Source organism: Saccopteryx leptura, chromosome 1 (assembly GCF_036850995.1).
Source record: "Saccopteryx leptura isolate mSacLep1 chromosome 1, mSacLep1_pri_phased_curated, whole genome shotgun sequence".
NCBI lineage: Eukaryota > Metazoa > Chordata > Mammalia > Chiroptera > Emballonuridae > Saccopteryx > Saccopteryx leptura.
In genome coordinates, this window is record NC_089503.1 from 376,258,047 (window position 1) to 376,269,455 (window position 11,409).

Below are 11,409 nucleotides of genomic sequence, written 5' to 3' on the forward strand. Positions count from 1 at the left end.
GGCTCTGTGCATTTTTTTCCATTCTTTTTTATTTCTTTCTTTTCTTTAGATTGGATTATTTCAACTGATCTATCTTCAAATTTGCTGATTTTTCCACATCAAAAAATGCTATAGAATCCCCCTAGTGAATCTTTTATTTCAGTTATCATACCTTTCAACTCCAGCATTTTCAGTTGGTTCTTTTTTAAAATATGTAATCTCAGCCCTGGCCGGTTGGCTCAGCGGTAGAGCGTCGGCCTAGCGTGCGGAGGACCCGGGTTCGATTCCTGGCCAGGGCACACAGGAGAAGCGCCCATTTGCTTCTCCACCCCTCCGCCGCGCTTTCCTCTCTGTCTCTCTCTTCCCCTCCCGCAGCTAAGGCTCCATTGGAGCAAAGATGGCCCAGGCGCTGGGGATGGCTCTGTGGCCTCTGCCTCAGGCGCTAGAGTGGCTCTGGTCGCAACATGGTGACGCCCCAGAGGGGCAGAGCATCGCCCCCTGGTGGGCAGAGCGTCGCCCCATGGTGGGCGTGCCGGGTGGATCCCGGTCGGGCGCATGCGGGAGTCTGTCTGACTGTCTCTCCCTGTTTCCAGCTTCAGAAAAATGAAAAAAAAAAAAAAAAAAAATGTAATCTCTATCTCTATTGATATTCTCTATTTGATGGGTCTTTCCTTTATTTATACATGGCTTCCTTTATTTCTTTGAACCTATGTGTAATAGCTGTTTTGAAGTCTTTCCCCACTAAGTACAACATCTGGACTCTCTCAGAGACAGTTTCTATTCGCCGCTTTTTCTGCTCTGAATGGATCGCCCTTTCTTGTTTCTTTTCACATCTTGTGAAACTGGACATTTTAGATAATACATTGTAGCAATTCTGAATTCTGATTCACTGCCACCACCATCACCAAGATTGGTGCTTGTTTGTTTAGTGACTTGCCGAGACTAATTCTATGGAATCTGTCCTCACAGTGTGAGGCTGCTGGTGTCTCTGACCAGTTTCTTTTTAAAACTTTTTTGTTTTTATTTTTAAGCCTGGCTTCCTCAACGTTGCCTGAGGTCAGCATAGCTCAGTGTTCTGCCAATGGTTGGTCAGAAATTGTACTTAAATGCCTCGATCCAATAAGGCTCTCTACCCCCTGCCAACGTATCTGTGTGTGGGTTGGGGAACACATTCAAGATTCAACTTTTCCACTCTGTGTGTTTATCCAGGAATGAGTAGATTGCGAAGGCCCTCTCCAGTCTCCTGTTAGTGTGCACACAGCCTTCCTTACCCCCAGGGACATGTGGGAGCTTATCGGGGCTCACTAGGACTTTCTGGTTCCCGGATATCCCTGTTAAATGTCTTGCTGTTCTGTTGATTTGTTTCTTGCTTAAACTAGTATCACACCTCAGAGTAGCTGCAAAGTCGGCCTTATGGTATATAATTTTAAAGAACTGACTCATGTGCAACCATAAGGGTGCAAGTTTGGCAGCCACAGGTCTAGTTTGGGGAGTCTCTAACTGGTCTAGCCCTCCTGGGGGCTACGCTGAGCTCTGAACCTGGCATCCCTTGAGTGGGGCCGAGGGGGGGCCCTTGAGAAGAGCTGTTGCAGCAACAAGATTCTCCAGAAGGCACCCCAGGGACGAGTGGTGGTCATTCAAGGTGGTTGAACTTGCCTCTCTGGGACAGCTGGCCCTGCCCCTTCTGGCTGGGCCTTGCTCCCACAGGGACGCAGGCACGGCTGCGCTGTCAGCAGGCCTGGGGTGGGGAGCCAGGTGCCCTCTGCGCTGGCCTCCAGGCATGGGGAGCCCGCCAGACACTCCAGAGGAAGATGTGGTGGAGCCAAGAGAATGATCAATTCCCTCAGGACAGGGCTGCCAACCAGGAGGGTCACCCAGGAAGTGGCTGGCTCCTGCCCCAGAAGCCCAGGCTGGAGAGCTGTGGGGCCTGTGGCCTCCTCTGTCCCCTGGGTGCTCACTGAGAAGACGAGGCGTCAGCAAACAGCGCCCTCCCCTCTGGGCACTGCCCCTGTCCTTGGGGTGGGCACGTAGAGAGGCCTGTGCCCGTGAGCTGAAGGTCAGTGTGCTCAGCAGGCACGGCGGGTGGGAGGGGTGGAGGGCAGAGGGGAAAACTGGGCTGACAGTCACGTATGCTGATGTCACCGGTCACTCCGCCTCCCCGAGGTATCGCTTTCCTCATGGTCAAGCCTCAGCTGAGTTCAGAGGGGCAGTCACGTCCCATCCCTGGCTTGGCTCTTGGGCTGCTCACCGCACCGCCTCTGGGGCTGCTGAGGTCAGGGTGGCACTACCCAGCACTGCCCAGTGTCAGCGCAGCTCTGATGGTGGCGACGGGGAGCCCAGGAGGGGGAGAGTGGCAGGCACAGGTGCCTGGGGGCTGGGAGGGGCCAGCCACTGGGAAGGTGCCCTGGGGTGCCTGCGGGGGCCAAGCTGGGTTCTTCTCACAGGTGAGAAGTGGCACAACTCCGGAACTCTCCCTCTGCAGGGGACAGAGCCCCGAACCACAGACAGCCCCCCATCTGAGGGAGAGGACAGAGCCGTGCCCTTGGGCGTCACCAGTCTGATGGGAGAGGCAGACCTGTTCTCAGGGAGCCTCCGACCCAATGGAGGAGACGCAGTCCCGGTCTGCAGACACAGGGGTGGGGTCCGAGCTGAGTGTGGTGGCAGCAGTGGTTGGCTCCCCTCCCCTTACCTTCCAGTGTAAGCCTTCCAGGTCACCCAAAACAGATCCTTTGGAGGCTCCCTTCCCCAGACAGTGGGGGGGGGGCAGCAGGAGCCCCGAGCGTGACCACCCACATGCGAGGGGAGGGGCTGCCAGAGCCCGAGTGCAGACGGACAGCGGCGTCCCTATGTCTGAGTCCGTCCTCAGGGCTGGGTCCAGCAGAGGGAGCTGACAGCCAGCAGGAGCTAAGGCAAACTGTCCCTGACCCCTGCGATGGCCTTGAGGAGTTCCCGCTGCCCACCCGGTGTGGGGCATTCAGCCAGTGGCAGGAGCTGGAGTGTCGGAGCATACACGGGGACCCAGGCCTCCTCAGCCCACCCCGGTAGCTGCTGCTGCCCCACAGAGACTCCTCCGCAGAGCCACAAATTCTTCCCTCTTCCAGGTCGGCCTAGACAGTTCTTCCTACTGTCCCCAAGGGTAGGTACTAAAGCAAGGGAGCAAATTCTGCTCCTTTGCTTACTAGTGCTATGACTCCAGGCAAGTTACACAATCTCTCTGGGCCTTGGTTTCTTCATCTGTAAAGTGGGATGCTGCAGAGAGAAGGTGTGTGAAACACGCCTGGCACACAGTAGGTGACCGGTTAGGGCTGCTCCCTTTATCCTCACTCCATTCCTCTCCCTGAGCTGAGGTCGAAAGGCTGGGGGTGGAGAGTGTGCTGGAGTGAGAGCCAGCCAAGGGGCAGGTGGCGTGAACCAGGGCAGCTCCCTGTGCAGAGGCGAGTTGAGTGGGGTTCGGGGTGACACTCCCTCTCAGCCAGAATAGGGTAAGGGGCACGGCCCCACTGGCTCTCTGCTTATCACCCTGCCTAGCAACCTCTTCATTCACGTGCTCCTGGACTACAGGTCCCCCTGGAGAAGTTACTGGCCTTCTGCCACCCCTAGAAGTGCAGAGGTCTCTGTGGTACGTAGGCCTCCGGGTGTTCCCTCTCCTTCCTACTCAACACATTTACAGAGTACTTAGCATGTGACAGACTTTGTTCTAGGCACTAGGAAGACAGCAGTGAGCAAACCTGTCAGAGAGGTTCCCGACCTCATAGAGCTGGCATTCTAGTAGAGGGTTAAGATAGTAAACAAAATAAGTATTAGAGGGTGTTGCATGTTCTAGAAAAAAATAAAGAATAAATGAACGATAAGAATGTGAGTATAAAGGAGTGAAGAATTTTTTTAAGTGAGAAAGAGAGAGAGAGAGAGAAAGACAGAGATAGGAAGGGAGAGAGATGAGAAGCATCAACTCGTAGTGGCAGCACTTTAGTTGTTCATTGATTGCCTCTCATATGTCCCTTGACCAGGGGGCTCCAGCCAAGGCAGTGACACCTTGCTCAAGCCAGTGACCTTGGGATTCAAGCCAGAGACCATAGGATTATGTCTATTACCTCATTCTCAACCTGGCTACCCATACTCAAGCCTTTCAGTCAAGCCAGCAACCTTGGGGTTTCGAACCTGCATCCTCAGAGTCCCAGGTCGATGTTATATCCGATGCGCCACCACTGGTCAGGTGGGAGTGATGAAGTTTTAATAGAGAAGTCAGGGAAGGCCACACTGAGAAGATAAAATTTGAATAAAGATCTGAAAGGGGGAACTGTGTGCATAACTGTTTCCACATTCCATGAGAGAGAATAGCGTGTGCAAAGGCCCTGTGGTGGTAGAAGAACTGGCTTGTTTGAGAGCTAGCAGAGAGGCCATCATGGGATGAGCAAGAGGAAAAGTAGTAACAGATGAGGGCAGAGAGGTAGGAGGGACCAGATCCTATAAGGGTTGGCAGGCCATCGTCAGGATTTTGGACGCAGAGAAGGGCCCGGGGACATTTCCTTTACTCTGATAGGCAAAGAGACAGTACGGAACTGCGACCTGTTCTCTGCTACTTTTTCAAATACATTCAAAGAGAATCAGGTCTCTGAGAATATGGGGTCAGCAAGGCCTTGCCTACTCTTTTTCCACTTGGAGTCTCTTGCAGGATGTCACTACTAGCTCCTGGGTGCCATTTCTGCGACTTAGCCATATTACAAGCCTTCCACCCCAAATATACAAATATTGGATAACCAACACCTTCAGAGGCTGGACTGTGTCAGGAGTCCCACCTCCTGAAACTCAGCGTCTTATCTGAGGTCCTTCTCTCTCTTCCCTGGGCCATACCAAAAAACCGCACCCCTTGCCCCTCACCCCCACAAAGGGCGGTGGGTAGGCTTGTGGCCTTCAATGGACTGACCCTCACCTTAGGCAATGGTGGGGACTGGCCTGGAGCTGAGCAATAATACTAATGACAATGACAACAATAGCAGCAATTCACATTTATCAAGCATTGACCAGGTGCCTGGCTCTGTCCTAAACATGCCCTTGCATGATCTCATTTAGTTCCAGAGGCCTCTGTGTGCCAGTTGAGGGGACTGGTCAAGGGACTTGTCTGGGGGCTTCTGCCAGGTGTCCGTCATGGGTGGGGGGTGGAAGGCTTGCAGGGCCACCCCCTCCTGCTGCTGCCCTGAAGCAGCCGAGCAGAGGGGTTCAGCCTACGGTACCCCCATCTCCCGTGAGACCTGGGAGAAGTAAGTCAAGTTCCAGCACCACCCTTCAAAGGAGAGGCTGGGTCCTGGGGTTGGGAACATGAGCTGGGACAGGGGGGATAAACCTGCCCCCAGATGCTGCTTCAAGAAAACTGGGGGTGGCTGTTAGTGCTCAGTGTCCCCAGGGCATGCCGGTACTTCCCTGGTCTGCCATGGCCACTGTCGCCCACACTTTATGTCTGGGCTGGTCCCTTGGAAGAGGCGCTGTCAGTTGGGACAGCCCCAGCCTCCCCGCCCAGGCTGAGACCGGGTCTCCTGCCCGCAGAAAAGAGACCTTGGAACCCTCATGTCCAGAAGAAGACCCCAGAGAGTCTTCTAAAGCCCACGCCTCCCCGATAGAGGAGGGGACAGCAGGGTCCTCCTCGCTCCGAGCCTGCTCACTGCAGCCTCAGCCGCCCTCTCCAGGGCCAGCGAGGCCGCCTCCCTGCCCGCCGGCCCGGCTCGGGGCAGGTGGGAGGACAAGAGGCAGGAGAAGTGCAAAGGAGCAAAGTGCTCTGCAAACTGGGGTTTCACACACTTTCACCCCCTTCCCCAGCTGGGTGGCCATTCCCCTCTGAACCTGAAGGCCTGTGAGCCATACCTCTCACCCAGCACAGCTCACCTTCCCTTCGACTGGTAGTCGTTCCTGCACCTGGCTGACCCCCGAGCGTAGGGCCAAGCCCGGGGAAGGCAGGACTTGGGTATGAGTCTGCACCACACAGGGCCTGAGCAGAGCCAGTTCTCCTTCCTGACAAGAGCAGGACAGAGTGGGGGAGGGGTGGGCAGTAAGGCTGGGGGGGGGGGGTGTTTAGAGAACAGTAGGAAGAACCCAGGCTGGGTTGGCATCCTGGCTCTGCCTAACTGCTCCTGCCTCCTGTTTGCCTCCTTTTGAAAAGTTTAAGGGCAGTGATGCCTTTGGGGACTTGTGCTTGGGCTACGCCATCAGACCAAGGTTCTACGTGACTGAGAACTCAGAGCTGGCCGGGCGGCAGGACGCGCTCCTGATAGAGGCTGTGAAATTGGCAGAGGGAAGCCTGCGGAAGCAGCCAGCCCCGCCTCCTCTGCACGTGCAGCCTTCACAACCAACCCCTCGCGGCAGCCAGGGGTGGCTAGATCTTCGTGTATCTCCTCCAAGGCAGGAGCTGGGTCATATTCCATTGTGTTCCCAGCGAGACCTGGCCCGCAGCCTGCCATAACACTTGACTGTTGAACAAATTTGGCTAAGGGGAATGGGCCCTTGCTCCTGTGGGCACTAGCTGGAAGTGACTGTGGCTTTGTCACTGTGAATGCTCGCTCAGCAGAGAGCCCCAGGAAGTGAGCCCATGGGTGATGGCCTTCCTGAACTCCAGGAAAAGAAGGATCCAGAGGCTTTATACTTTGGATGGTGTCGAGAAGTGCAAGGCGGGGAATTGGAGGCCTTCCCAAGTCATCACGGCCAGCACGGGGGTGGGGGTGAACCCCAGGTGGCACCGGGGGTGGAGAGGGTGCTGAAACAAACTCTATTTTGAAAGTCCTTATTCAAAATCTGGTAAAATGAACTCTTGGCCTCTGACCAGCCTGTGGCTCACCCAGCAGAGAGAGAGAACGGTGGGGTAGGAGGGGTGCAGGTCTCAGGGATAAAGACCACAGGCGGCAGTCTTTCTTCTAGCTTTGTGGGAGCAGGACATAGGCCCAACTCTCCCTGGAAGCGGGACAGACCAAAGCAAAGAAGAATGGGCCGGTCACAGTAAAGACAAGCAACATGAGGCTAGAGCAGGCCACGTTCTTGAGGCTAAAGCCTGGGGCCTCAGGGAGTTTCACCTCTGGAGAAGATTCCCTGCCATGCAGAGAGGGCAGAACGCCAGAGTCGGGCCCACCGTGTTCTGGTGCTTAAAGTGGGAAGGGTGCAGTTGGGATGACAGACTTCTGAGCTTGAAGCCAGTTGCTTGGGAGTTACTCAGCAAGTGCCTTAATAGGCAAGGAAGACGGACTGACCAACAGACAGACAGATTGCACCAGAACCCCACTGCAGACAAATAATTTTGTCTATTCGCACAACATGGAGAAGTGGGTTTGGTTACTACCAGTTGGCAGATGAGGAAACAGAGGCTTCTGGAGGTTAAGCAATTTGTTCAAAGCCACGTAAATAGAAGCCGGCAGCACAGGTTCCCAGCTCTGCTGACCACAAGGACCAGGGATTGTCTCTCCAGACCGTCCAGCAAGTCTGCGTAGAGCGAGGGATGCCACGTTAACCCGGCGCAGGTCTCTCTCTCACCAGGAAGCAGGGCTGCTGGAGGTGGGAGTGCTGAGTTTCCGCCAGGAGCGTGACAGGGCTTGTTGGGATACTCTTGTGAGACTGGCTCCCTGACAGCAGCGGGGACACCCTGTGGTGACAGCTGTTGAATGAACACTCGGAATTCTCTAGAGCTTGCCTTAGGGCCCTTGTCCTTGGCCTCATCACCCTGGACATTTTTATCAATGGCTTGAATGGAGGCTTGAGAGGCTGCCTCCCCTGCCTGCTGATGAGAGGACCGGGCTCGGCAGTACAAAGAGGACCTGGGTCTGTCTGCCAGTGCCTGCGACAAGGGGGAAGTCCAGCGCGAGCGATCGGCAGCAGGCAGGAATGACAAAGTCCAGCTCTGGGGTGCAAACAAAATCCAAGTCAGAAGGCACATGGGTATTGATCCTCCAGAGATGCTGGCACATGTAGGGAATGGCTACGTGCAAAGGTAGTCCCAGCAGCACAGTCTGGAATGCTGCCCAGGACTGGGCACAACCTGAATGTCCACCAGCCGGGATGGGTGAAATACCCCGCGTAGATCCACATTGCGGAAGGCCATGAGCTGATACAAAACCAAGCAAGGGCTTACACATGATAAGAAAAGTTCTCCACGATAGATGGTTAACAAGAAAAGCAAAGTACATGACTGTCCTCTGACAGTGTAGACTGTGCTTCACTGTGTACCATCAGAATGTGTGTTCATGTTTGTGTATGCATAGATCAGCTCCAAAGGATACACAAGAAGCCAAGTAGGTGGTTGGGATCTTGTTTTACACTGTATATCTTTTGTGCATTTATTCTGTTCCATATACGTGTGTGTGTGTGTATGTGTGTGTGTGTGTGTGTGAATGTAAGGAGGAATGAACGGAGCAGGCCTCATAGCAATTCTATTGAAGAGAAACTGGAAGTTTGCTGACCATAAACTCACTGAGAATTACTTAAAAAAAAAAAGCAACTGTAATGTGAGGTTATATTAACAGAAGCATTACACCCTGGATGAAGGAGGTGTATGTCCTGCTATATACACTCTGAGCTGCTCAGGCTGTACCCAGAGTGTGGGTTTTCTCTGAAGGAGCCACGTTTGAAGAAAAACACTGGTAGCTAGGTCAGAATTCAGGGGATGGCTTGGCTAGAGTGGAAATGAGATGGAGGGGGAAGTTGGTGGACAGGGACATGCTGAAGATATTGTGTCACTGAAGGGCTGGCATGCGGAAGCAGGAAGGACCTGATTATTTTATTTTATTCGCCCCAAAGACTAGAACTCGGATCAATAGTTTGGAAAGTACCAAGAGATGAATTTTGGCCTCAGAAAGACCTTTCTAATCATTAGAACTGAATAATATAATATAGTATAATATAATAAACATATTATATAATTTAACAATATAATGTAATTAGAAGTACTTTCTACAGGGATGAGCTCCATGTCACTGGATATATTCAAGTAAACACTGGTGACATCTATCTAGGATGTTGCAGAGGGCATTAATGGAACCACCGGGACCTGTATTTTTGGCCACACTAATCAGCCTATTGAAGCTTAATTCCTGTCACCAAAGTCTAGAAATCTGTTTTACTTATTTATTTTTTACCACAGACACAGACAATTGAACTACGTGTGCTCTGGTTCACAGTATAGTATCGTCATTGGCCTGTTCAAAACCCCTTTTAATGTTACTTTTCCTTTTATTTTTCTCCTTCACTCCTGATCTCCACTCCTAGTCCCATTATCCCCAACCCCCTGCCCCAAAACCCTCATTTTGCGCCCTTACATACTTACGTAAGTCTTGAAACACGCATCTTCATTGTGTAGCGGGCTGTGTTGTTTTCTGCATGTTTGATAATCTGTATCAACGGCTTTACACTGTAACTCTCCTCTGTTTCTTACTTTTTTCATCCACCATTGCTGCTAAGACCTGTGCATCCTTGTATGCGCACCGGGCTTGCTCCTGATAGCCACTTGGAAGGAAGCCGCCACATCTTACTTATTTACTCCTCCAGGGATGAACACTGAGGCTGCCTCCCAGTCCTCACTACCCTAAATGTTGTTGTCATGGCCATCCTGCACATGTCCTCTTTCTGCCTTGAATGATCATTTTTTTTCCAGGTTATATACCTATTGGTGGGATTTGGAGGGTTCAGGGGATATGCATACTTAGTTTCACTAAATACAGTCAGACTGCTGCTCTCAGAATGGATAAACAGGCATACCTTGTTTATTGCACTTTGCTTTCTTGTGCTACATTGATGTTGCATATTTTACAAATTGGAGACAAGACTGTCCACCAGCAAAGAGATCTTGACTACCTCTATTGTGATACTCATTTTATTGTGATTGTCTGGGCCTGTACCCACAGTATCTCCAAGGTGTGCCTGTATTGGTGTATCCTCTCACCCTCTCACCGCGGGAGAATCACCTCCCCACACTGGGAGACGTGCCATTCAGCTGGGTATAGAGAGGTGCACTGTGGTTTGAAGTATGAACCTCTCTACGTCTCTCCAATGACTAGTGAGTTTGCCCATCTGTTCATATAGTTAGTCATTACCCTTCCTCTTTTGTGACAAATCTATTCATATATTTTGCTCATTATTTTCTGTTGGATTTCCTGTCCTTTTCTTATTGATTAACAGGGGGCTCCTTGACTACTTTAAATTTTAATTCTTGGCAGGTTTTGAAGTTGTATCTTCTCCCAGTCCAAGAATCTTCATCTTAACAGGTGTTCTAAGGATCCGCCAGGGGCAGGAAACCCCAGGTAGGTGCATGCTACCTAAGACCATTTCTAATTCTGCCACTGCATGCTTTTAATATTCTGGGGCTTTCTGAGGAGTTTCCTTGCCACTTTTGTGCGGGAAAACAGGTCTCAGGAAGGATGATGGCAAAGAAGGGTCACGGTGAATGTGGACATGGAGTTGGGGCGCCCCCACCCTGCACCTTGATCATCTCTAGCAGTGTGTTGTGTTGTGAAGATATTCATGGGATGTAGCCCAGGCAAGCTTGTGAAATTCTTCTGGAGATGATACATAGTTCGACTGGATAAAGTCTAGAATATCTCATTGTCCAGAGAGATTGTCAATGCCCTGGAATTTTCTCAACAACAGAAGCTTAACTCTTTTGTCCCTGCAGAAGTTTCCAAATTGGACTGCCAAATTTTAAACATTTCTACCATGAAGAAGCAGTGGCAGGACGTCTGTGTCTGTCCCCTTGACTCTGGGTTGGCTTTAGTAACTTCTTTGTGCCCAACAGAATTTAATGGTGCCTGACCTGTGGTGGCGCAGTGGATAAAGCGTCAACCTGGAAACACTGAGGTTGCCGGTTCAAAACCCTGGCTTGCCTGGTCAAGGCACATATGGGAGTTGATGCTTCCTGCTCCTCCCCCTTCTCTCTCTCTCTCTCTCTCTCTCTCTCTCTCTCTCTCTCTCCCCACTTCTATCCTCTCTAAAATGAATAAAAAAAAATTTTAAAAAAAAAAAACCACATGTATAGCCTGACCTGTGATGGAGCAGTGGATAAAACGTGAACCTGAAACCCTGAGGTTTTGCCGGTTCGAAACCCTGGGCTTGCCCGGTCAAGGCACATATGGAAGTTGATGCTTTCTGCTCCTCCCCCTCCCCTTCTCTCTCCCCCCCCTAAAATGAATAAATAAAATTAAAAAAAAAAGAATTTAATGGAAGTGATACTCTATGATGACTTCTGAGGCTAGGTCAGAGAAGGCCCTGCATTTTTCTGCTTAGCTCCTTTAAAAACACACCCTGGAGGAAGCCAACTGCTATGTAAGATGTCCAGCTACCCTGAGATCGCCATGCTGGTGAGGACATGGAGAGGTGCTCGGTCAACAACACTAGCCAGGCTCCCAGCCAATGACCAGCAGCAACTGCCAGCCATGTGAGGGAGCTGGCTCGGATGCCCAGCCCCAG

At 51.8% G+C, this 11,409-nt stretch overlaps 1 long non-coding RNA gene across 1 annotated transcript; it reads left to right on the forward strand.

Moving 5' to 3' along the window:
- The first annotated feature begins 1,821 nt into the window (after positions 1-1,821).
- Positions 1,822-10,396, forward strand: LOC136389566 (uncharacterized). Its single transcript, XR_010748315.1, has 3 exons — positions 1,822-2,035; positions 10,164-10,247; positions 10,353-10,396. It is a non-coding gene; the product is annotated as an uncharacterized lncRNA (long non-coding RNA).
- Positions 10,397-11,409: the final 1,013 nt, after the last annotated feature.